The 26526-nt window shown below is 43.5% G+C and overlaps 1 long non-coding RNA gene across 12 annotated transcripts in view; it reads left to right on the top strand.

The window, feature by feature from the left end:
- LOC110257602 (uncharacterized) overlaps positions 1 to 26526 on the top strand; it is a 276977-nt gene that overhangs the window by 117034 nt on the left and 133417 nt on the right. Inside the window, exon 7 of one of the 12 annotated variants that reach the window (XR_014833313.1) lies at positions 264 to 3072. The exons of the other annotated variants lie outside the window; for them this stretch is intronic. This is a non-coding gene — a long non-coding RNA (uncharacterized LOC110257602). Of the gene's footprint in view, positions 1 to 263; positions 3073 to 26526 lie in introns of those variants that run through there. 12 annotated transcript variants of the gene reach the window in all.

Below are 26526 nucleotides of genomic sequence, written 5' to 3'. Positions count from 1 at the left end.
CTCTCTCTGCTATCTCTCACTGCGAAGCGGTACTGATAGGAAGGGGAGCGAGAGCTTTGCGGACTGGGGGACACCTCCCCCCGCCCAGTCCCCCAGGCCGGCAGCAGGCCAGGCAGCTGGGCAGCCTCTGGCACACAGGCTCTTCCCCCCGACCCCGCTCCTGCCCAGGCTCAGCTCTGTCCTGTAGCAGCCCCCAGATCCCGCCCCAGGGCTGGGGACAGACTCAGTGGCAGGCCAGCCATCCGGAATGTCGTTCCTTCCAGGGAGAGCCTTGGTGGATCAAGAGCCCGCCTCTAACAGGTTGCCGAGTGGGAATTCCAGAACTGCCTCCCAACACATCCCTCAGGAACGCTCTGCAAGCACAGCAGCTTCTCTCCACATCCAGCTCAGTGGATGAGGCGGGGCGAGGCGAAGCCTGGAGTCCCTTCGCAGTGGCATGCCATCTGCCCTCTATTTGGGACCAGGGAGCCCATGCACATGGACCAGAGGGTGCCAACCGTGTGATAATGAACAGTTATGGAAGACGAAAGCGTCCCACTCTGCCTCTGAGAACTCCCAGCCCTGGGCTGCCTGGGAATAAGCTCCTGGGGAAGCCCCCTCCCCGGCCACCAGCAAGTCAGCAGCAGGGATCCTAGGGAGTTTCAAACGGCCACACACAAAGTTGCTTTTAATATCCTTCTTGTTCACAGCAACCTGATGTGCTTAGGATCTCAGTTTAAGCACTTGCAGATTTAGATGGACTTGCCTTTTCCAGGGCCTGTGAATAACCTCAGTCACAGCCCATGTTTGCCCCTTCTCCGAGGTTTACTCGTTTGCAGAGCCTCTGCTTCTAAGGCCAAGCCCCCAGTCCTCCTCACACTGTCCTCCAGCAGAAGCCAGCGCAGGCCCCCTGCCGTCCGCATACCTTGGTGCAGAGAGACAGGAGGGCGTGAGGCCAGACCAGACCAGACCAGACTGCCCAGCCCAGCCCCCAGCGAGCACAGCCGTGCACCAGCTTGTGGGCAGCCCTCCAGCTACCTTTGTTTTCAGCTTGATTCTTGCACGCTCATCCTTACACGATGCCCTAATGGGGTTGGAATGGGGCTTTGGCAAAAAGCAGTGGCATCTGTCATCTCTGCTTCACCAAGACTCCAGCCCAGAACCAGGCCCCTGGTCGTGCATTTCCTCTCATTGCCCTGCCAGGTTATTGATGGCTCCGTCCTGCAGAAATGGGCCGGTTAAGCTGGCGACTCCCCAGGCTCTTGTTTTTTTTTTTGAGTCTGTTTCTACAAACCAAACACGTTCCCAGTAGTGCAAAGCAGATTTTAACATTCGTAGGAGAAAAAGGAAAGCCCACTCACAGACACCTACCCAGACCACACGATGCACGGGGCAAAGGGGGATAGATAGCGTGGTATCATGGAGATCCACGGGGCTGTGGGCTCCTCCCCACACCGTCTGTGGACCAGCCAGGCCGTGGAGAAGGGCCACGTGTCTAGAGGAAACTCCGCCTGTGTTGGCCTTGGACCCTGATCTGCGCAAGGAGACAGAACTCGCCTGCTCTGACGTGTTCTCCGTCACAGCCTATGTCACCCCACCTTCCTACTGCCGCCACCCTCGGGCTGGTCTCCCCAGTTCCAGTTCTCTGTAGATGCCGCAGGCCCATGATGTTCCTGAATAGCGCTCTAATCTTGTCCTGTAAGTCGGACACTGTCGCCTCCCCACCCGGTTCTCCACCCCCCCACACACACACCCAGGCGCACACGGTGCCTCGAGGCCTCACTCAGGTCTCACCCTCCGTAGGATGTGGTCCCCGTACCTTGGGGTTAAAGCCGTCCTGACCTGGCCAACGCCAGCATTGTCGGCCTCAGCTCTGCTCACGCTTTCCCTCAGTGGGGCCCAGCTGCTTGGGGTTTGGGGTTCCCCACCCCCACCCCACCCCTTAGACGCAGTGCGCTCCTCCGTTGTTCACACTCTGAGCTTCTACTCGCTCTTCTGTAGCCCCGGTGCTTCCCCTTTATCTTCGTCTCATTAACCACTGTTCATCCTCTGGATTCTCAACGCCACATCCTATTTAAGTCCCTCTGGTTTATGCTTTCATAAGACCCAGGCATCCTTAGCACAACATCTCACTTTGTTGTGACTGCTAATTTTACAGCAGTCTTGCCTGTTCCAAGGGCTGTGAGCTGGGGTCCGTATTCACCTTGCCGCTGCTGTATTCCCAGTGCCGGGCTCTGCACCTGCAGATCGTGAGCACCCAGTGAATGCTGGGTGGAGGGATGGTGGGCTGAGTGAGAGAATGAAGAATCGGTGGGTCTTTGTGTCCCAGAGGTACAGGAAGCCACTCGGAGGAAAGTGCGGTTCCACAGACTCCTTTAATGCCTTTCCTTTCCTCTCTTTCTTTCGGCTTACAGTTCGCATTGTTCATGACACCACCAACAGCTGCTCAGGTATTTTCCCATCCAAGGGGCAGAGTTAAGCGCAGACTTCTTCTTGCTGATGGACTGGTTATCTGCCAACCTCGTCACTGAAGAAGGATGAGGACTGGGGCAGGTGGTGGTGTCCATTCAGATGTGACCAACGGTGGATAGGAAGTAACTGGGGGGTAACTGTGGGAGGTGAGGCTGTGAAATTTTGTTTTATAATCTCTTCCCTCAGAAGTGACGGCAATGGAAGTAACTTTTTTTTATTGTGAAAGTGTCGTTGATCTGCAGTGTTGTGTTAGTTTCAAGTATACAGCAAAGTGACTCAGCTCTACGTGTGCGGGTAAGGGGTTGTGAACCTGTAAGATGCTGAATTTCCCAGACACGTTTGTCTGTGGCAGATGCCCTCACGGGAGCGTCTCCCTCAGGGCTTCTGGGCCCCTGTGCGCGTTTTACAGAATGCGGGCACAAAGGCACCCCCTGCCCCACGCCCCTGGAATGGTGCTCGTCTCCAAAGGACTTCAGCGTTTACCGCTTGGAAGGTTTTGCTGTCACACGTTGACGCTCCTTCCCCACCTGGAAAACGTCTTTTTCCATCAAATTTAAGTACAAATGTCAGTTCATATTCCTGTTATGGCCACCAATGTAGTGAATGCTAAGTATCTCTTTACTTCTGGTATCTCTTTACTTCTGGATTTTATTTCTGAAACCTTATTGCAGAATATAGTGTCTGGTCACTAGTGGGTATCCAAGCATACTGAATGAGTGAATGAAAATTAATTCAATGCACTGAAAAATCACCAGACTGAGAATTAAGAGTGACCAACAGCTCAGTGCCAGAATCTGGGAACCCTTCCGCATCAATAGGTCAAAGGAATTAGGTTTGAGAAAAAAAAAAGGTCTTCTGGAATATCAAAATTTTGCATGGGCTGCCCTTTAATTGAGTAATCTTATTTTAGAAATCTTTCCAAAGTAAGTACACAGACAAGTATGTAATCTGTACCTGTAAGGAGATGTTACCGCATTGTGATAAGGAGAGGTGGACAAAATCTAGCTGCTTATCAGTGAGAAACTGGTTAAATATACCCTAAAAAAATCTCACACACTGTATTACTCTATGGCTCTTAAACAAGATCGTGTGTGTGTGTGTGTGTGTGTATCTGTCTGTACCCTATCTTAAAAAATCTCTTTGACATATTGTTGGAAAAAAACAGCTTGTAAAACAGCATGTATATGTTGATCCCATTTATGTGCAAATTATATACATATATGGTCATACATATATATACATATATTATAGAGCTAGTCTTGGAAGGGTGTCCATCAAATCTTTGACAGTAACTGACTCTCTTAGTGGTTAGAATCTTGAAACTTTTTTTCTTTCCTATATTTTTAAATTTTCTAAAAGCTGCCATCTTTTATCATATAAGTAGTAAAACAGTGAAAAAATTTCCTTGAAGTCAACACACAGTTATTTATGATTCTAAGTCAGTTTGAGTGCTTGGAAGCAAGCGACTCCTTATAGTGAAGATTTGGGGGAGTTTCTTAGTGAATTTTACAGAAATTCCCATGAAGTCAGTCTTCTTCCTCCGGAGAGAACTCTGGTCGTGATTTGGGCCTGCAGGACCCCGAAGTTTGTCTTTTTCACGTTCTGCTTGCGGAGGAGGGCTGCTCCCTGGAAGCTGCTCCCAGGACTGCATTCGTTGGCTGGGGGTGGATGACCAGCACACATTTCGACAGTCCTTTGCCGCTGGCATCGTTTCTTCCAGATTCTAGCTAGATACCCCTTCCTAGTGCTGCTCTTGGAAATGTCTTTCATTGTTTTGATTTAGGATTGGCCACATGTGGATCCAACTGGCCATTTCACGACTTTGGGTTTGGCCTGTTGGCCACTTTGCAGTATCTGGAGTGGGTGAGCCTTCTGCACAGACTGTATGGCTTGGCCGTTCAGCACGCTCAGTGTGCCTACAACACATGGGCACACCCACACAGGTATCACACGCCTGACCTTCACCCAGTTTCACCCTCACCCAACTTCCTGGCCCTGGGGTCTCTCTCCCACGCTTCTCTCTGCCTCATCCCCCGCGCCATGGCCGCCACGTGCAGGGAGGGGCTCAGTCTCTGTGTACACCTCCTGTCCCCACTGCCACATGCGCCACCTAAGCCAGCCAAGAGTGTCCTGGTTTGTGATTTTGCAGACATAGAGTTTACCTAATTTCTGAAATAATTCAAGTCTCTTGGAGAACAGAGACCTACACAGGTCTGCGTGACTGTTTGGCGGTTCTGATGGGATCTGCCCGTGCTCCTTATCGAGGTTAGTACTAGGCGGCATTCGGAGAGCCTGCTTTAACTATTTGGGGAAAAGAGAGCTTATGTTCCTTGCAGCTACGAAGGGTTACTCCAACATTTTTCTAAAGGCCTTTCTAGAAAGTTAAAGGAAGGGATCCACTTAGGACTATTTAAAGCATAAATGAGAAGATCACTGCAAGATGGTACATGTAGAGTCTGGCTTATTTGACTACAAGTAGCGGTCAGCACCCATAAGCACTGAGCGAATGGCCAGAAGAGCATCGGCACCCTGAGCAGCGGGTCAGACTCCAGGTTCCACTGGACACGAAACAAACTGTTATTCTTGAAATCTCTTCCTACTTATGTTCTCGAAATTAAATTTTGAAGTGATACACTAACTATTCCTCTTGGGAATATGCGAAAACCCGTATGTTCCTTGTTTTTAATAAGTTGCCTGCAACTGAAAGGAACGTACTGTGGAGGGATCTTGCAGGTAACACTTCCTAGTGACTTCATCACCCTTGAAATGGCAACTTGGATTGTTCCAAGATCATGAGAACTAACAGTATCAAAGTATAGCCAGATGATGTTATATTTATTTTGCATAGCATTTATGTAATTTTTGTATCAGGACGTGAGCCTAATCCTCACTGAGCTTTAAAAGAGCATCTGATTGGCAGTCCTGATACAGCTCCTGCCGACAGCAAGGATGACCTGGAAATACCACCAGACTGAAAACTAAGAGTGGCCAACAAGGTGGTGCCAGAGTTTGGGCTCACTTCTCCATCAGTAAGGTCGAAAGAATTGGGCTGAGAAAAAAAATTGGTGGATTGCCTATGTTTTCATGTAATGAAACAGAGCAGGTCTACCTCCCAGAATGATGTAAGCAAAAGGTTTTATCCATTTCCCACTAACTCAGAGACCCAGGCTCATTAAGAGCCAGAAATGAGGACAACTCCATGGAGCTCCTTACAGAGGTGGTATTGTGTTTCTCTCTCTGAGTGTTTCATTTATCTACGGTTATTTATTCACACGTGAAAAGTAATTTGGTGAGCACGGACTTTTCAGAAAATAGAAACAAAAAATATGTGACAATAGTAATTTTAGGAAAAATTTTTTAGCCAAAAAACACAGAATGAAGACTATTCTGTCTTGCTGTGTAAAATTTAGAATTACTGTGCGATGGTCATGAAATGCATTAAAATGTCGCAGCAATTATTTAAAAGAAGCCTGGGTCAGGTGAGTAATTGTCAGTTATGTTCTTGCACAGATTTCTCAGCCTTAGAAAAATGAAATGAGAGAGTCCAACCAAGCTAATAAATTTAAATGCATATTGCAGAAACCTTTCCCTCTTTTGGTCACCTGTTAAATATTTATAAAAGCTCATCATATATCAAGCCACAAAGGAAAAACTGAGAGTTTCCAACAACTAGGCTATCTGTAGATTACTCTGACTGTAATGCCTTTGACTAATACCTATTAACACATTTAAGCAAATAGTCAAAACCAACACAAATCTAACCACTTCAAAAAGAGGGAAATTTTCTTAAAACCCACTGTTCTAAGAAAATATTAAAATAGTAATTTTAGGTTTTTTCTGAAAGAAGACAATACTTGGCACTTGGAAGATGCTAAGGGAATAATCAATCAATGAATGAAGGGTGATTATTTAGACATATAATGAAAATTAAAAAAAAAATTCTGGCTAGTAACACAGTGGGCTCAAATTTATGGTGTTAATTATACTTACTTAACATAAAAGAATGAAAATAAATGAACTAAGCAGTCAATCCCAGAAATTGGAGAAATGGCAAAAAATTAAACAAACCAGGAGGAAAATAATAATAAATAATAAAGTAAATAATAAAAATAATAAAAGCAAAAATCAGTGCATCTGTGGGGTAAAGGAAATAAAAAAAGACAATCTTTTAGTAACTTTAATTTTTACAAAATAGAAATAAAATATGATGGAAAAAACTGATAGAGGCCATATAAGCAAAAGATAAATAATACTTTTAAAAATACAGAAAGAAGATATTAATAGTCAACAAAACATGTTATCTAAATATGCTTACAAATATGGGAATTTTATTACAAAAGATGGTTTATTTTTTTAAAGTGTTAAGTGGGGAAAATTGACTCATAAATAACTTAAAAATAGAATATGTGGAATACCTAGAAACTAAAAAAAGTTACCAAAGAATTATTTCCACAAAGGACTTGTTGATCAGGTTTTCAAGAAACAGGCTTAATAAATTGTTCCATGCCATGGAAAGAGTTTAAAAAGCTGTTCAGATCATTTTATAAACTAAAATAACCTGATAGAAACAGCATATGAAAATTATAGACAATAAAATATTAGCAACTGAATTAAGCATATCTGGTAAAAGAAAGACAATCTGCCTCCATCAAGAACGTTAATGCAGGAATGGATGGAAGCTAATAAATATTAGGCCATCTCTTCATATCAAACAGCACAAGTCCAGTTAGAAAAGCTACATGTATAATCTTAGTAGACATTTATCAGCATTTAATAAAATTAAATACCCATCACAGCTTGGGAAAAAAATATAACTTCCACAACGAGGGTTAGAATAAACTCCATAATAGACAAAGAAATGCAAATAAAAAAGGGTAGTATTTAGGTCTACAAAATTATTGATTTAAAGTAGTTATAGTCAGTATTTATCAGAATGCTGTTAAACTTAAACAATATTATAAAATAATATAATTCTCTTCCCTATATCTCTCTCTATTGGATAGATTTTAGAAAATCAATCGCTACCTTAATAGTAGAATACTAACAGCCGTCATCTCTATGTGGTGGGATTATTCTACTATTTTATACTTTCTCATTTTACATTTTATATGGTGTGTATACATATGCATCCATAGAGGGAGAGAGACAGATATCTCTCTATCAGTCAGTGGACAGATAAATGCACACATACACACACACATAAAACTACACACACAGATGGTACAAATTCAGTTAGTCTTCACTTGTTCCTGGGGCCCAGTTTTGGTGCCTGTAAGATAAGGAAATTTGATAAGATTCCAGGTATTTTCTTTAGTTAAATAAAATATCAAATCAGCACTGTTTTCTTCATGTGCACATATGTAACATGCACACACACGTACATACACAAACATGTATACAGGTCAAGTACACATACTGGGACTGCGTTGAGGGGAAAGGGAGCAAAGAAGGCACAAGATGCAAAGACCGCTGTTTCTTTCTTCAACTGCCTTCTTCCTTAAAGCTCTCCAAATGTGTTTTCACTTAAGCCCTGTCTGCTGCATGGAATGTTAATCCTAACAAATGTGTCATGTATGTGAGTAATGTATAGAAGATTGTATGTACAATACATATATTTCGTAAAGGCAGAGGGTTTTTTTTGTCTTTTTCCCTTTCCTTGGCCGCTTCCGCAGCATATGGAGGTTCTCAGGCTAGGGGTCGAATCGGAGCTGTAGCCACCAGCCTCTGCCAGAGCCACAGCAACGCGGGATCTGAGCCGCGTCTGCAACCTACACACAGCTCACGGCAATGCTGGATCCTTAACCCGCTGAGAAGGCCAGGGATCGAACCCGCAACCTCATGGTTCCAACCCGCAACCTCATGGTTCCTAGTTGGATTTGTTAACCACTGAGCCATGACGGGAACTCCAGGCAGAGGTGTTTTTTATAAAGACATATATTTCATAAAGATAGACACATATCAATATATAGACTTGTCTGTATTTGTGAAATTGAGTATATATATATGTTGGTGTTCTTTTTCTTTTTTTGTCTTTTGTCTTTTGTCTTTTTGTTGTTGTTGTTGCTATTTCTTGGGCCGCTCCTGCGGCATATGGAGGTTCCCAGGCCAGGTGTTGAATCGGAGCTGTAGCCACCGGCCTACGCCAGAGCCACAGCAACGCGGGATCCGAGCCACGTCTGCAACCTACACCACAGCTCATGGCAACGCCGGATCATTAATCCACTGAGCAAGGGCAGGGACCGAACCCGCAACCTCATGGTTCCTAGTCGGACTTGTTAACCACTGCGCCACGACGGGAACTCCCTGTCTTTTGTGTTTTTAGGGCTGCATCCGCAGCATACGGAGGTTCCCAGGCTAGACGTCCACTCGGAGCTACAGCTGCCGGCCTACACCACAGCCACAGCCACAGCCACGCTGGATCCTTAACCCACTGAGTGAGGCCAGGGATCAAACCGGAAACCTCCTGGTTCCTAGTTGGATTTGTTTCTGCTGTGCCACGTCGGGAACCCCGGTGTTCTCATATACAAATCCACATCACAGCACCTTGCGTTGCTTGGCCAGGCTAGGCAAGTCTGTATCTTGCTTAGGATAATCTGCTCCTAGCCCGTGTTAACTCAGTGTACATACGGCACCTGGCCAGTTGTCAGTGTCAGTAGCTATACATCATGAACAAAAACATTCCATACGGAGTCATGTGCATTAAAAAACACTAGATCTCTGCCACCGTGTTGTGCCACTTGTAATCGCGAAGTGCCAGCTGTACTTGGTTCCTGTGCCTTCTCGCGGCCAGGCTCCATGTAACGCCATGCTGCACGTTCGTTCTATATTTTGTGTTCCAAATTCCTCGTTCTGATTTGGAGTTCCAAGTCATGAATCCTGGATGTGCTGCATGCACAATAAATGTTGTACATTTTATTATCTTGCCTTTTTTTTTTTCAGTGAGGCTCAGCTAAAAGAGCAGCTAATTTATAGGAAAACAGATGACTTAACAGAGTAAAATTGACTAAAGCTCTTACATCAAAAGAGAGGGTTTATTCCCCCCTTTCCTTTGCGTTTGTTCATGGTCCCTGGGATAAATTTTTTATTGGGGCTCAACTAAATTTCTTCTTTCCCCCTCCCCACTTTGGGATTCTAGGTGAGTATCAACATTTGAAACTGACTTTGTCTTAATTATTCTCAGTTGAAGAGGAGTCTGGCTTGAGCATAGAGAATAGGCTCCAATTAACCACTTATTAAGGTCGCCTACTGCACAGAATTTAAATAACGGTTCTACTGGGCCTCATCCCCAGTTTGCTCTTATATCCCCTCAACAACGCAGTAATGCTGAAAAGTGAAAGTTGCTTGCAGGTGATGCCAGTGACTGGCCCTAAAAGTACAGTTCAGTTTAAGGTACCCATGCTTGGTGCTGTAATATAAGGAACCCCCCCCCCCCATTTGAGCGGACTCCTCCCTGGTGAGGGCTGGATTAGTTGCCCAGCTCATGAAAAAGCATAGAACAACTTCCTCTTTTTTCCTCATCCCTTTTTCCTTTCTCTCCCACCCCCTTTACCTCTCTCTTAATTATTTCTCCTTTATTCCTTTCCCCAAGGGAGAATGGTATGGTTCTACTAGAGTTCTCGATGCTTCAAATTGCAACCTACTGGTGGAGAAGGGATTTTAGAGATGAGAACATCAAAATCATTGACTCCTGTCTCTCATGCAGTCACCACTAAGATACAGTCATCTAAACCACTGCTACTCAAAGCTAGCTTCAATTCCATCTCACCGGGGAGGCTTGTTTAAAAACTCCATTGGCCCATGTGCCAGGCTCGAGGCTATTTCTAGCCCTCTATGTGGCAGCGTAGCTCCTCGGCTTCCCTTCATTTGCCCGACACAGGTTTGATGGTTTAAAGTACGGCATTCTATCCATTAAAAAGATTACAAATGAACTTATTTGCAGGAACAGGCTCACAGACTTGGAAAAACTTATGGTCACCCAAGGGGACAGATGAGGGGGCGGGAAGGATGGTTTGGGGGTTTGGGATTGGCATATGCACACTGAGGTATAAGGAATGATTGGCCGACGGGTACATGCTGTACAGCACAGAGAACTCTACCCAATGTTCTGTGATCATCTATGTGGGAAAAGAATCTGAAAGAGAATGGATACATACATGATGGCAGAATATTAGGTAGAGTTCTCTGGGCTATACACACACACACACACATGGCTGAGTGACTTTGCTGTGCCGCAGAAATTGTCACAACATTGTAAATCAACTATACTTCAAGAAAACGTAAAGAAAAAAAAATCATGGCACTCTAGAATGGGGGCAGGCACTCAGGTGGCTGGAGTCCTCTAGCGATCACACCCATGGCAAGAAAGCGGTGAGGGAGGCACCGTGAGGGAAAGACTGCATCACTTAGGCCTTGAGAGACTGCGCAGTGAGCACCGCACGTGCACTGCCCGTTGCCTTTTTGTGTAGAATCAGCTTATCTTTAGAGTCATAATTGATGAGTCCCACCTCATAATCTCTTTGAGAGCAAATTAGCCTTGTCCTAATGGCATAATCCTTGGATAAATGCTTAAAAAGGAAACCCTCTATCTTCCAGCTTCTGTGTAAAATATAGGGAGCTTTGCAGACAGGCCAGGCAATATTGTTTTCTTTAGCACCAACCAAGTTAAAGTAAAAATGTAATTATTGTGACTTCCAGATCTTTCTATTCCTACTGCAATCTGCTTTTCTTACTGGCTTCCTTTCATTTTTTTTTTTGGTACTGCTGGTGTTTTTGTTGACTCTCCTTGGCTGCAGGAAGTCTTTGTAGAAGCAAGAGACATGGTCAATTAAAGATTGAGTTGTAGAGGATCAGAGGAATATAATAACCTGTATTTACTGGTTCCTCTTTATTATTAAGCTGTATGGCATTTGTGTTAAGTACTTTGAAAAATCATATTTACTCTGTAGTTTTAAAAATAATACAAAGAGGAATTCCCATTGTGGCTTGGCAGTAATGAACCCAACTAGCATCCATGAGGATGCAGGTTCAATCCCTGGCCTTTCTCAGTGGGTGAAGGATCCAGCGTTACTGTGGCTGTGATGTAGGCTGGCAGCTACAGCTCTCATTCTATCCCTAGCCTGGGTGTAGCCCTAAAAAAGTCAAAAAATTTAAAATGCAAACAAAAGAAAACTACCTGAAAGTACTTGAGAAACATTGGTTTATAGTAAATTGACGTTAATATTTTAAATACGATGACCTCCCTACCAGGATAACTTATAGTTATTGAATATCTGCTCATGCTATGCTTATCTGTTTACCTGGCTGGAATATTTGGTAATGAACTCCAGGATGCAAATGTTTTAATTAAGATTCCCTGTACTGTGTGGGTCAACCAAAGATGTAAAGTTATAGTTTCACAAAGTATTTAACTGTTAGGAAATTACTGAAGTCCAGATGCTTTATTCCCTCCTCCAAAAGTCTGTCTTCACCTCATTAACAGGACAGTGTTAACACTACATCTCTGGAAAGAGTTAGAGATGAGTCTAGAGGTATCTGCTTGTGCATCTGTGGGCTCCTCTAGGTGCAGCCACGAGAGAGGACCAGAGTAAGATTTGGTGAATTGACGCTCTTGGTAGGCAGAGGATAGAACCCCTATCTACACAACCTGTGTTCTAGTTAATGACGTGTGGTGAAATATTGAACAACGACCTCTTGAGGTGGAGCAAGGGGTGATGGGAATCCTTGATTTATAGGGTTCATCTGCCTGTTTCCATGTGTAAATACTCCCATGGTGAATGGTCTCAGGCCACCCGTGTCACATGGCTGAATGCAGAGCTGGGAGAAGATGCACGAGCTTGCTCCAGCACACCACTTACTGGCTAACGTCACCTCTCACTAGTTAGCTGAGAAATCTTGAAGTCATACCCTCTTTCATGTTTGGGTCTCACACCTCTAAAATAACATTAGTCATATATGTGACCATTGTCACAAAGGCAAGATAAAGCAATGGATATGAAATTATTTTGTAGGTTCTCAGGCAAACGTTGTAAGAGTAATCATGCCACCCACCTGTTAAAGTCTTCTGTGATTAATGATGAGAATTAAGTCTATCGACTAAAAAAATACACAGCCTGAACGTTCAGAGTTAAGTTTTATTTGGGGCGAAATTAGGACTTAAGCCTGGGAGACAGCATCTCAGGTGGCCCTGAGAAACCACTCAGAGGCAGGGAGGAGGAGCTAGGATATATCAGAGTTTTTGCAACAAAGGGCAGGGAGCAGGAACAAAAGAGGCCTGGGCTCACGGAAATCACTTCCTTTGACACGCGCCTCCACTGTCAGGCCCAGTATCCTGAGTTTTCACAGCTTGCAAGACTCACTGGCTCTCACCCTTGGAAGGGACTGCATGGACAGAGTCCCGGACCGACCATGACCTTCTTTGTCCTTAACTACAGACCAGGCTGAAATACCCCCCAAGGAGGAAAAGGAGGGATATCCGGATGTGATCAAGGTGAGGGGAGGGTGTGCAGCACACACACCCCTTACAATATGCACACATGCTCATCTCCTGAAGGTTACTGCCCGTCACAAGGAGCAGACACCACCACGAAGGATTTCAGTGTGTTTCTAAATATGAGGAGATGCAAAATTGGGCACATAGATCGTCTTCTAAAAATATCTGACTACCTGAAGGCCCGTTGTTCCAGTTTTCCCAGAGCACAGAGGGCCTCCCTCCTGGTGTGTCTGCCCTGAGCTCCACTCAGGGGTGCTGCGGGTCGGCGGCTGCAGTGGCTCGTGTCTTACTCCAGGCCGAGGCTGCTGGCAAGCGGCAGACTTCAGCTCGCAGGCCCCAAAGGTCACTGCATATTCGTCCATTTACTTACCAGTCCGTCCCAGCCCCGCGAGCATCCTCCTCACAAGAGCATGACTGTTTGAAAACAGTCGTTCTAAGAAATGCTTCCTGAGCACCTGCCTCCCATTAACCACACTTGTATACCCTTGGAACATCCGTGGTTTTCTCTTTACGGAAAACTGGTGTCTCTATGCTCTGAAAAGTTTTAGGCATGTTATATACGTTTCATTTCATAGCACTGTCAATTCCTACCCAATTTTCTGCCTTCCAGTTGAGACTTCCTCCCGTGTCCGATGATTAGGATCCCTTCACCATTGACTGCGTATGAAGAAGCCAGACTCTAGGTTCACACTTTTCTCCATGATGTTAAACCCATTATCTTGCAATTACATTTTTAACCCCCTGCCCTGTGGGACTTCCTGCTTCCTGGGAAATGGCCTCCTCTGACTCCTCAGGTCATCATAACCTTCCCCTGTCTAAATGTGCTTGGCCCTTATTAACCACAACTTATTTTGAGAATAAATTTAAAGGAACATTTCTTCTTCGAGCCTTAATGTGCTTTAAAGTAGGAAAGGACCCTGCTGGTGAAGTCACATGACCTCCAGAAGAGACTGGTGGCTACTGGCTACTAACAGGTCTCCCGAGTGGATTTCACCCCAGTCAAGTCACTGCTTTTCTGTCTCTGAAACTGCGTTGGTCTGCACACAGAGAGCAGATGTGTTTTTCCCGGTCAGACTCACACTAACCACGTTCGCAGACTGCTGTATAACCCCAGTGCCATTGTGTTAACATCCACTGACAACACAGCTGTCACTGGACCTGAGTTCTCATGTGGACAGGACTAGTCCATTCTCGCTGTTGGCCATTGCTCATGGGAAGCTGCGAGATCAACAGGCGAATAAAGGATGTTTGTTAAGCCTTGAAGTGGGCAAGTAGGGCTGGTACTCTTATTTCAAATTGCAGATCATTTTAGGCTATGATATCTTAGTGCATTCGCCCCAACAGGGATGCAGTTCCTATAGAAACTGGGGTATGTGGGTTGGATCTCTCTCTCCTTGACTGTGCTGGGGTGAACTCTGCCAACTCAGGCTTCTCTGAATCTTTTCTTGAAGTTTTCGCACTTAACCAGTCTCCTCCCGATTTCCTTGGAGGATCGGTTTGTTTGTCAAGTGCTGGTCTAGGCTGAAAGTCATTCTTTCTGTTAGGGTAACTTTGATAAGTTTCACTATAATTCCATCGGTGTTGATTGTATAGTTGGAGCAGAGAAAGCCCCATTCCTCATTATTTCAGAGTTTCTCGTGGTGGTTGCAAAGGCTCTTGCTATAAAGCAGGCCACCAGAACTTAATGGCCTTACCCAGCAACATTTATTCTCTTCCTTGTGAGGCTGGACCCTCTGTTTCAAGCGGCAGGCCAGCCTGGGTTTGTCCACTTCTGCTATTGACTGGTCTCAGGTCTGCTTCACATGTGCCCATTCTGGGCTCAAGGGACACAAATACCAGGGGAAACTCGTCTGGTGGCAACAGTAGAGGCACAGGGGAGAAGCCTGATCATACAAGCTCTTGTCCGTTCTCTGCTGATAACGTGTTTGCTATAGTTTCATCAGCCAAGTAAATAAAGTCACATGGCTAGACTCCAAATCCAGGTTCAGCCAAATACACCGCACCCATTAGAAGAGGCAGAAACATGTCATGTGCTTCAATATCAGTGAGACAGAGACGTACATTCCTGTTGTGGAGGTAGGAGGTCACTGGTCAGAAACTAATTTTATCATCTTCCACAGTGGCTTGTCTATACCATATGCTGTCTGAACACTTATAATTACAGTTGTAAATTTTCACTTTGTTTCATTTGTCTAACTAGAGTATAAGATCCCTGAAGGCTAAGCTTTCATAGAACAAAGCAAAAAATAAAAATAAAAACAGACAATATATATACACACACAGGCTATCGATCTGTAGGAATTCTTGACGTGCCAAAATCCAGCTGAATGAGGTATATGATATTTGACAACTTACTTCATATGTGCAAGTCGGGGTCCATAGATGGATTGTTTTGACTGTGTGCTTGACGCAGCGTTAGTGCCGGATAAGTATGGTGCTTTTTGCATATTGTGCCAATCCCAGCCCCAAGAGGAGGTTTGTCCAGACAGCTTTTCAGTAGCTGTTGACTTACTAGCTATACCACCTCTGTCACAGAGAGTCACTTCTTAGCATCTGGAACAGTTTCAGGGCCATAGAGCTTATTAGCTTTGAACTATAGAAACCAAATGCTTTTTCTAATTTTAAGCATCGTATCATTGTTCCATCCACTTCGAATTATACATAGCAGTTGTTCTCGGCTCTGCTGTCTGCAGATGACTTTGGTCTTGCAGAATACCCTGTGGGTCACGACTCCGTCTGCTTCCGTTCACCACGGCAAGAACGCTCCCACCAGAATTGATGGGCAACCAGGCCCATTCCCATTGGGAGCATCTGCTTCTCATTAAATATCACAAGTAATTTATTAATTCTTACTAGAAACAAAAGTAAAGGCATTGTCATACTACAAGCATTACCAGCACAAAGACCAGCCGGCAGAGCACCTGGAGGACTCCCACAGACCCCCCACCCAGGGTGTCATTAATCTGGGGACCAAAGATGTTAGGTTTCTTCTGTTTTCTGACTGAGGAAGACAAAGCTGGAGTGCGCCTGAGCTGCAGCACCCACCCCTTTGAGCTGATTCGTGTGGTTGGCCCATAATCACGCAGGATGGGTTGGTAGGTGGTGGGATGACCACACGGAGCCGGTGGTACATCATAGCAGATGCAATGAGATGTGCATGCCGGGAGAGTGTGGGAGGGGCCTGGGGCTGACTCTGCATTTACGGGCATGGACTGAGGTCCAGAAATGGGGAGCGGCTACTTCGAAGTCACGCAGCCAACGGGTGACGAAGCCAGGCCAGCATCCAGAACCCTAACGCCTGGCCAGAGTCCCATGTACAATGTCACAGAAAAGTGGACCTTTCCCAAGGGGACTGAAAAACCACCGATTTGTATGTGCTGGTTGGATTTTGGAGGGATATCAACATGTTTCCTGTATGACAATGAAGATAAAACAACAATGGCTAATATCTTTTCTCTTACTGTGTGCCAGGAGCTATTTTAAGTTGTGTTTTTCATGCTTTTGCTCATTTAACCCAAATGAACAAATTAAGTTGTCCCTTTTAAAGTGCCGTTTTAGGAGTTCCTATTGTGGCTCAGTGGAAACGAATCTGACTAGCATCAGTGAGGACGCAGGTTTGATCCCTGGCCTCACTCGGTAGGTTAAGGATCTGGTGTTGCCAGTGAACTGTGGTGTAGGTCGCAGACACGGCTCGGATCCCACATTGCTGTGGCTGTGGTGTAGGCTAGCGGCTATGGCTTTGATTGGACCCCTAGCCTGGGAACCTCCATGTGCCGTGGGTGTGGCCCTATAAAAACAAAATAAATAAAATAAAATGCCATTTATAGGTGCTTAAATAATTTGCCCAGCTTGTACCTCAAGTAAGTGTTGGAACCAAAATATGGATCAGGTGCAATGGACTCCCTTGTCGTGTTGTTTGTTCTACAGGTTGTGTTATCTTTATCCACATCGCTCTTTAGATGTTTGTGGCCTTTATGTCAACTCATTTGTCAGTTTCTACCATATATTTTGCCCTTTTTTGCATTGATTAGTATTTTTATGTGTTGATTTGTTTCCTAAGCCATACTCCAAGCTATTGTATTTTGTGTGTATGTGTGTTTAGCATTTCTTTATCTTTGGACTTGTGTGTAAGTAAAGTTTAGGTGCGCTCATATGTAGTTCTTGATGGATGGATAGTTCTTCTTGTGGATGGACAGTTCTTCTTGTGGGTGGACAGTTCTTCTTGTGGGTGGACAGTTCTCCTTGTGGGTGGACAGTTCTTCTTGTGGATGGACAGTTCTTCTTGTGGATGGACAGTTCTTCTTGTGGATGGTAGTTCTTGTGGATGGATAGTTCTTCTTGTGGGTGGACAGTTCTTCTTGTGGGTGGACAGTTCTTCTTGTGGATGGACAGTTCTTCTTGTGGATGGACAGTTCTTCTTGTGGATGGACAGTTCTTCTTGTGGATGGTAGTTCTTGTGGATGGATAGTTCTTCTTGTGGGTGGACAGTTCTTCTTGTGGGTGGACAGTTCTTCTTGTGGGTGGACAGTTCTTCTTGTGGATCGACAGTTCTTCTTGTGGATGGACAGTTCTTCTTGTGGATGGACAGTTCTTCTTGTGGATGGCCAGTTCTTCTTGTGGATGGCCAGTTATTCTTGTGGATGGTAGTTCTTGTGGATGGATAGTTCTTCTTGTGGGTGGACAGTTCTTCTTGTGGGTGGACAGTTCTTCTTGTGGATGGGTAGTTCTTCTTGTGGATGGATAGTTCTTCTTCTTCTTCTTCTTTTTTTTTTTTTTTTTGGTTTTTTGCTATTTCTTTGGGCCGCTCCCGTGGCATATGGAGGTTCCCAGGCTAGGGGTCGAATCAGAGCTGTAGCCGCCAGCCTACGCCAGAGCCACAGCAACGCGGGATCCGAGCCGTATCTGCAACCTACACCACAGCTCACGGCAACGCCGGATCCTTAACCCACTGAGCAAGGGCAGGGACCGAACCCGCAACCTCATGGTTCCTAGTCGGATTCGTTAACCACTACACCACGACGGGAACTCCTGGACAGTTCTTCTTGATGGATGGATAGTTCTTCTTGTGGATGGGTAGTTCTTCTTGTGCATAGATAGTTCTTCTTGATGGATGGGTAGTTCTTCTTGTGGATGGGTAGTTCTTCTTGTGGATGGACAGTTCTTCTTGTGGGTGGACAGTTCTTCTTGTGGGTGGATAGTTCTTCTTGTGGATGGATAGTTCTTCTTGATGGATGGATAGTTTTTCTTGTGGATGGATAATTCTTCTTATGGAATGGATGCCTTGATGATGGTCACTGGACTCACTCTCTTGATTATTATTTCTCTCCTGTCCCTCTCCAAGTATATTGCTTTGAAATTAGACCTTCGTTTACTTATATCCATGAAAATAGTCGAAACACTTTGCTTTTTTATATGAAGATGACACGCAATCTAATCATAATGCACCAGCCTGAATTCAGGTACCTGTGCCCTGACTGAAATACAGAATGTGGTAAACCTATGTTTTAAGTATTTGAGTGCATTACGTTTTGTTATGAGTAATTCCTAAATTCCTACTCACTTTTAATAAGCATCGTTATTGCTTTCAACTAGGGCTAAAGCAGGGAAGATTAAGTGACTCATTTTTTTTCTCTGCTGAGTATCCACTGAGATAGAAGTAAAATTCCATTTTCTTAAGCACTCTTAGGCCATCAGATGATTCTGTTCACTTTTGTCTGCCATCAGTCCAACTCTTGGTTTTTACAGTTGTATACCTTCTAATAGATGTTAGTGGTACCCATCCAGTTTTAATTCAGATTCTCCTAATGGCTAATGATGCTGAACACTTTTCATGTACTTATTTGCTGCCACCTTTGGTGAAATGTTTGTTCCATTTTTTTTTTTTAATTTGGTGTTCATTTTCCTGTTATTAAGTTTTGAGGTTTTTAAAAATATATACTGGAGGAGTTTCCATTGTGGTGCAGCAGAAATGAATCCGACTAGTATCCATGAGGACGCAGGTTCAATCCCTGGCCTCACTCAGTGGGTTAAGGATCCGGCATTGCCGTGAGCTGTGGTTTAGGTTGCAGATTTGGTTTGGATCCCACATTGCTGTGGCTGTGGTGTAGGCAGGTAGCTACAGTTCCAATTCAACCCCTAGCCTGGAAACTTCCAAGTGCCATACCTGTGGCCCTAAAAAAGAAAAAAAAAATATGTATATATACTTGGAAAAGTCCTTTGCCAAATATTTGGTTTGCATATGTTTTTTTCCTCCCAGTTTATAACTGTTTTTCCTTCTTTTAGCAGTGTCTTTCAGGGAGCAAAAGTATCCAATTTTTATAAAGTTCAATTTATCTTCTTTTTTCTTTTACAGAACATATTTTTGGTATGATGTCTAAGGATTCATTGCCTAAATCCAGATGCCAAATATTTTGACCTTTGTTTTTTTCTAAAATCATTATAGCTTTATATATATATGTATTTTTTTTTTGGTCTTTTTTTTTTTTTTTTTTAGGGCCACACCCGTGGCACATGGAGGTTCCCAGGATAGGGGTGGAATTGGAGCTATTGCCGCCGGCCTATGCCGGAGCCACAGCAATGCCAGATCTGAGCCACGTCTTTGACCTACACTACAGCTCCTGGCAACACCAGATCCTTAACCCACTGAGTGAGGGCAGGCATCGAACCCGCAACCTCATGGATCCTAGTTGGATTCATTTCTGCTGAGCCACGATGGGAACTCCATAGCCTTATAATTTACATTTAGGTCTATAATCTGTTTTTAGTTGTATATACACCTTATACCTTATATAAAAACTAAGTTCATTATATGCATATGGCATAGGAATATAGAGTTATAGGACTATTTATATTATCCATTTTATCTTGAGCTAGTTTTGGTAGTATTTGCTTTTCAAGTAATTGATCCCTTTGGTCTAAAATTGAATTTGTGTGACTAGTGTTGCTCAAAGTATCCCTTTATTACCCTTTAATGTCTGTGGGATCTGCAGTGATATCTTTCCTTCATTCTTGATATTGGTAATTTGTGACTTCTCACTTTTTTCCTTTGTTGTTCTTGCTGGTGGTTTGTCAAGTCTGTTAATGTTTTTAAAGAACTAGCTTTGATTTCATTAATTTTTCTCTTTTTCACTCCTGTTTTCTATTGTATTGATCTCTATTGTTGCCTTTATTATTTACTTCATTCTGCTTGTTTTAGGTATATTTTGCTGCTATTTTTCTACTTTCTTAAGGTATAATATTAGATACCTGGTTTGAGATTTTTCTATAAATATATAAACATTTACTGTTATACAGATTTTCTGTAGGCATTCTTTTAACTACATCCCAAGATACTTCTCTTGAGAATTCTATTACTGAGAGAAGAGTGTTGAAGTACCTAGCAGTAATTGTGAAATTGTCTATTTCTTTTCAATTCTGTCCGTTTTTATTTTAAAGCTCTATTGTTAAGTGCATAAAAATCTACGATTGTTATTTTTGCTTGGCGAAGTTAACATTTTTGTAATGCTACATTCTTCTTTTTCCTTGGCAATTTTCTTTTCTCTGAAGTTTTTCTGATATAATATAGCCACTCCAGTTTTATTTAACTAGTGTTTGGTATAGTGAATGGTATATATTTTTCAGTTTTACTTTTAACCTACCTATATTACCATATTTGAAATGAGTTTCTTGTAGACAGCTTCTTTTTTAAAAAAATCCATTCTTTCAGTCTCTGTCTTTTAATTGATACATTTAGGCCATTTGCATTTAATGTAATTATTGATATACATGGATTTATTTCTATCATTGTATTTGTTTTCTGTTTATTCTCTCTGCTTTTAGTTATGTTTTATTTTTATCATTGTGTTTGTTTTCTGTTTATTCTCTCTGTTTTATTCCTATTTCCTTCCTCTTTCTAGAATTCATGTCTTTGCCAAATGTAGAGTTTTAGCCATTATTTCTTCAAATATTTTTTGTGTCACTGCATTTTTTATCCTTCCCTTCTGAATGGTACAATTAAAACTTTAGTTATTGACCCATAGGTCTTTGATGTTCTGTACACTTTTTGTTTCAGTTTTTTTTCTCTCTCTTGTTCAGATTGGATAATTGCTATTCACCTGTCTTCGCCTCCTCCTTGTAATTAAGCCCACCCAAATAAATTTCAGTTATTTTGTTTCCCAGTTCTAATTTTTTCTTGCCTTTGCTGAGATTTCTACTTTTCCATTCATTTTAAGAGCATTTACCATTTTTCTGAGCCATTTTTATAATAGCTGCTTTAAAAGCTTCAGTGGATAAATCTAATATTTATGCCATTGCAACATTGGCATCTGTTGTCTTTTCCCATATAAGTTGAGATTTTTCTGGTTCTTTGCCTGCTGATAAATTTTGTATTGTGTCCTAACCATTTTGAATATTTTGAATCTCTGAGACTTGTTTATATCCTATGAAACAATGTTGTAGAGTCAGGCTGCAAGTTAGCTGTGGATCCAGTGTTAGTTCAGTTGCAGAGGCTTTGCAGTATCAGATCTGTCTCATGTGTGTGCCCTCCAGCAGCTAGTTTGTGATGTAGACTGTAGTTTTATCTGTTAGTTCAGTTCTCAAAATCTTTGCTGAATCAGACCAGATCCATGTATGCATGCCTCAGATGGTGAGCCCTGGAGTTCATAAACACCTTTATAATGTTGCTTTCTCTGGTTTTCCCCTCTCTACACTCCTTTTGGTCTTCTGGGGCTCCTCTTTTTGGCCCTCCAACCAGAATGGTAAGGCATCAGTTATACTGTGCTACTGTGCACTTCTCCACTGTACCCATATCTAGGGCCATTTGGCAGGAGGACAGAGAGTAAAAGCAATGGGGCTTGGCTCCACACTCTTGGAACCACAGCTCCACTGAATGGAGAGGAAAGTGCCTTCACTCAGAGTTTCGGATCCTGCAGATTCACTTTGCTGCAGGCTGCTATTGCCAGCACAGGATTTCTTGGAATGGGAAGCATGGGAAGACAGACGAGAGAGAGAGAGAATCAAAGGGTAGATAGGCACATCATAGAGTAGTAGAATTTCCCTTCCCTTCTCTTTGAGCCAGATCTAGAGGGTTTTTCCTGGAGCTCTCTCAGCACCCTGGTACTCACTTCTGGTACACTGAGTCTAAGCCAAGGAATACTGGGGGAAATCCAAATTGAAATTTCAACTTATCATTGGATTGGTGGTATTTTGAACTCTGGTATTCATCCCAATCTGCCTATGCTGTTTACTTTTGAGAGTCCTCCAAAGGCTATTTGATGCGTTCTCTCCAGAGAGTGGACAGGGTAGGGTATGTTCACTTCATCTTTCTTCATCAGAAACCCCCCAATTCTGTTTTAGTGCATTGGTCAGTCACGCACGTGTGTTAAACTCTTCTGTCATTGTCTGCTTTTAAAGGAATTGTGCCTTAAGATTAATTTGGTCTTTACACGTGAACCATGTGCCAAGCCCTTTCCTGAAGAACAATCTCTGTCCCGAAGCTGTGAGATGTGCACAGCTTTCTGCTCCTCTTCTCTAACTTCTCCTCAGGAACCACCTTCTCCCACCATGAGCATTTTAAGGTCTGAGATAGAAGCTCAGATGCTGTTGACCCCTCTCCCAAAGGAGTGTTTGCCCATGAAGTAAACAAACTCCTGGACCTCCTTCCCCAGGATCTTGAAGCTAGGGATACAGGAATTGAACGGAGTCACTCATTTTCCCTTGGAAGTGCCTGGTTGCCTAGGATTGTCTGAGTCCTCCTCTTAGTTCTCTGTCCTGCCATCTGCTCTGGTGTCACCAAACATACCTTCAGCGAATTCTCTGTTTCATTTTACTTTGTGAGAGTTGGCTTCTGTTGTTTGCCACCAAAAATCCTGACAAATACCCAGTCCAAGAAAGAAGACAGATTGAAACACAAATCACTGCAATCAAGTGTTGAATCAAAAAAAAAGGGGGGGGGGAATCTGACATTGCCACCATGAGCTGTGGAGTGGGTCGCAGACGTGGCTCAGATTTGGCGTTGCTGCGGCTGTGGCTATGACTCCCATTAGACCCCTAGTCTGGGAACCTCCATATGCCACAAGTGTGGCCCTAAAAAGCAAAAACAAGGGGGGGGGCGGGATTGAATCAGCATTACAACAGAGGCTGGTACCAAAAATTCTAAAAATAGAGAGGTCGTAGTGATTTGTTGGCAGAAAGTAGTGAAAGGTCTTGAAGAAAAGATGTCCTTTAACTGAAAACAACATCCCTGTTTCAAGGACGGCTGTCTTCCTTCTTGTGTGTTTCTTGAGTGGCTGGTTATAGTCCACTTTGACAGGTCATGCGCTCTCCTGTAGCAGCAAGAGAAAATGTTTGGGAAAGGTAAAGACATTTGAATTTAGTGGGTCCTTAGTTGCAAATTGAGATTAAGTCTTCAGTGGTTCCACTCACTGCTGGCAAAAAGCAACTTAATGGTTTGAAAAAAGAGAAAGACTTACACACAATGCTCATACAGCATCTTGGACATCAAATAACTCTTAAAACCCAGCATTTTGATGAGTTAAGTGTAAATGAATCAGAAACATACGGATTAAATTTCCCTTGAAATACACAGGGGCTTAAAAATTAAGGGAAAAAGTGCCTGGCAAAACATGTTTTGAATTTTGCCAAGTCCTAAAGGTTTAAGAAGCAATACAAGATGTTTTGCCAGGCCACTCAAAACATTGCTGGGTTCTCCCATCTCTTCAAGAGCAGATCTAGATGTTTTATTCCTTCTGGCTCGCTGTCTGCTAGTCCTCCAGGGCTGGAGCACATGCTCACCACAGGCTGCCTTTGTTTTCCGCTGCTTGCATCTTCCCTCGGCCCAGACGTGTGTCTGTCCATTTCACACCCTCACCTTCCCCTTCTACACAGACAGACCTCCTCTAAAATCAGGGATGCTAGTTTGCTCTTTATTTAGCACAACTCCATGGAAGAGTATCCCTCGCATGTTCATCAACATTGTTAGTCTGTCAAAATGTCTACAGAGAAACGAACAAAGCCTGATGATGCTAAAGAAGTAATTTGAGTTCTGTTTCACTATAAAATCTGGGGGAGGGGGAACTAAAAATATTTAGCACAAACTGGATATTTAAAAAATTAAATTAGGATGCATTCAAAAGTATACTTCACTATTGTAGAAAAAAGTAAGTGTTAGAAAAGGAATGCTCTCAAGTGTATGGCACAGACCCTACATGTAGGAGACGACACGAAAGAGAGAGAATTTAATTTCCGAGCCCACATTTACCGATCCCGAGGCACTGAGGCGAGAAGAGAGGAGGACAGCAGTTCCTACTCACCAGAAACTCGATGTCGCAGGGAGGCAGAGAGGTACCAGCTTCGCTGTTAGTGCCTGAAAAGAGACATTCCGACAGAGACATCGCGAAGACTGGTTTAGAGGTACCCAGCGCCTCCTGCTGGGACTGCCTTCTTCACTTTGTGTGCTTAACCATTTCTGCTCTTGCACAGAATTTAGTTGCTGTCTTACCACCAAGAAATGCTCCCTGAGGGCCTGAGAGAATTACTGCCGTCTCATCTCTGAGAAATGTTCCCTAAGGGCCTTGCTTGGATTTGGTGAAAGAGAGCCCTGTTTAAGATTTCGTTGCCACCATGTGAGCAGGTAGCCACGTGGCCTCCCTTGAAAGAGGGAAGGTCAGGTTCACCTTGACTGTCTCAAGAGCTCATCTCTCTTTGCTAAGGCACCAATTCAGTGACCTAAACTGCCTTCTGGGAGAAAATGCTTTGGGAAGTGGTGGGGTTGAGAGCATGAGACCCTGCAGTTGGGTCTGTGTGACACCAGATAGCCAGTGTGACTACTGGATTTTTACCTGCTGCTTAATTGGGGTCCTTAGGCCAAAGTGATTAGTATCTGGGTATTCAGAGACTACGCAGACATTTCGATTTAAAACCTTTATCTGTACCAAAGGGCACCCATCGTTATGGGCTGGATTGTGCCCCCCTTAAAATTCATCCATCAGAGTCCATGGTACCTCAGCTCCAGATGGCGGCTGTATTTGGAGATGGGATCTTTAAAGTAATTAAGTTAAATGACATCGTTGGGGGCACCCTCATCCACCATGACTGGTATCATAAGAAGAGGACAGGTGGACACACGCAGGTGCTGCGGAAAGACCGTGTGAAGAAATAGAAGACGGCCATCTGCCAGCCAAGGAGAGAGGCCTCAGGATAAACCGACCCTGCCGACACCTTGATCTTGGACTTCTAGGCTCTAGAACTGTGAGGAGATAATGTCTGTTGTTTAAACCACCCAGGCTGTGGTGGTTTGTGATGGCAGCTCTAGCAAAACGCTAATACTCACACGCTGTTTCGTATTTCTATTGAGAATGTGAGGAGAGTGTTTGAGTGAGAGAACTGAGGAATGTGTGACCGAGCCAGATGAGGAATGTCTGTGCACTCCAGCTTCTTGTACACAGACTAGAAGGAGTAGTCAGAGATGACAAGCTGGGCTCCTCGATTAACAGTTTTATCTGGTTTCATCTACTCCGATAACATTCTGGCCAAATAAACAGATACAGTCAAATCCAATTAAGTATATTCAATATTTGGATTTGAATATTTGGATTAAAAAAATTAATGTATAAAAAACCTATCAGCCTATGAAGCACTGTTGACATAAAAAATACCTTTTTGACAAACATGGCTGGCCTGCCAAAGCACTGAAGTATATTTTAAAACATGAGCCTAAAGCTGTCGTATATACAGTGAATTAGTCCTGAGAAAGTTTTCGCTACAATCTTTTGCTGGAAAACAAAATTTTATTTTAAAATCTTATCTAACGTGTGTGTTCACTCCAACTCCTTTATCAAAAAAAATAGGGAAATTTTATTCTTAGAAGACGAATCCCAAGCAGCATCCTGTTGCTGTGTGTGCAGGTAGCTACCATGCATGAAAAACATTATTTTTTTTTACTATTGGTTAAAAATAAACTATCATTTGGATAATTTCAGCCTTAGGATGCAGTGTGTGGATGGCAGGAATCACTTGAGACGGAGTTGCAAGGTCTTTAAAAAAAGGTTTACTTGCATTTCCAAAACCTCCTGCTTGTTCTGTGATTCCCAGCTCATGGGATGGTCCCTGACTCTGTGTCTGAGAAAATGTGTATCGATGGTTCAAAGGAATATATGCAGCTTCGGCGTAGGTTTGCAGCCCCAGCTCTGAGCCAAGGCAGAGCTTTCCCAATTGCACCAAAGCAATAGTAAATGACAATTGCTTTGTAAAATGTTAAGTGCAATATAAATATTTAATTATTGATATTTTAAATATTTTAAGTAGTGCTGTGCTGTGGGTATCACAGAGGTTATTCCAAGACTCTGGGTCCCTGAGGGGAGGAGGGCGTTGCAAGTTCAAGTTCCCACTAGTGTTTAACGAGAGAATGAATGGAAAGCTTCCCCAAGGCCTCAGAAGCGAGGTTTGCTTCTGTGTCCCTTTCCTGCTTCTCCAGAGCAAGAAGCTGCTCCCTCTAAAGAAGAGCCAGAAACTTGGAGACAAAGGAAACAGACTCACAGATATAGACAACAAAATAGTGATTACCAGTGGGAGAGGAGAGCAGGGAAGGGCAGTATAGGGATAGGGGATTA

Source organism: Sus scrofa, chromosome 18 (genome assembly GCF_054392235.1).
Source record: "Sus scrofa isolate SSC_HxYL_T2T_F1_AM1 chromosome 18, Sscrofa_HxYL_maternal_Yorkshire_Landrace_v2.0, whole genome shotgun sequence".
NCBI classification, from domain to species: Eukaryota; Metazoa; Chordata; class Mammalia; order Artiodactyla; family Suidae; genus Sus; species Sus scrofa.
The sequence above is the reverse complement of the archived record's forward strand: the minus strand, read 5'-3'. Positions and strand labels throughout refer to the sequence as shown.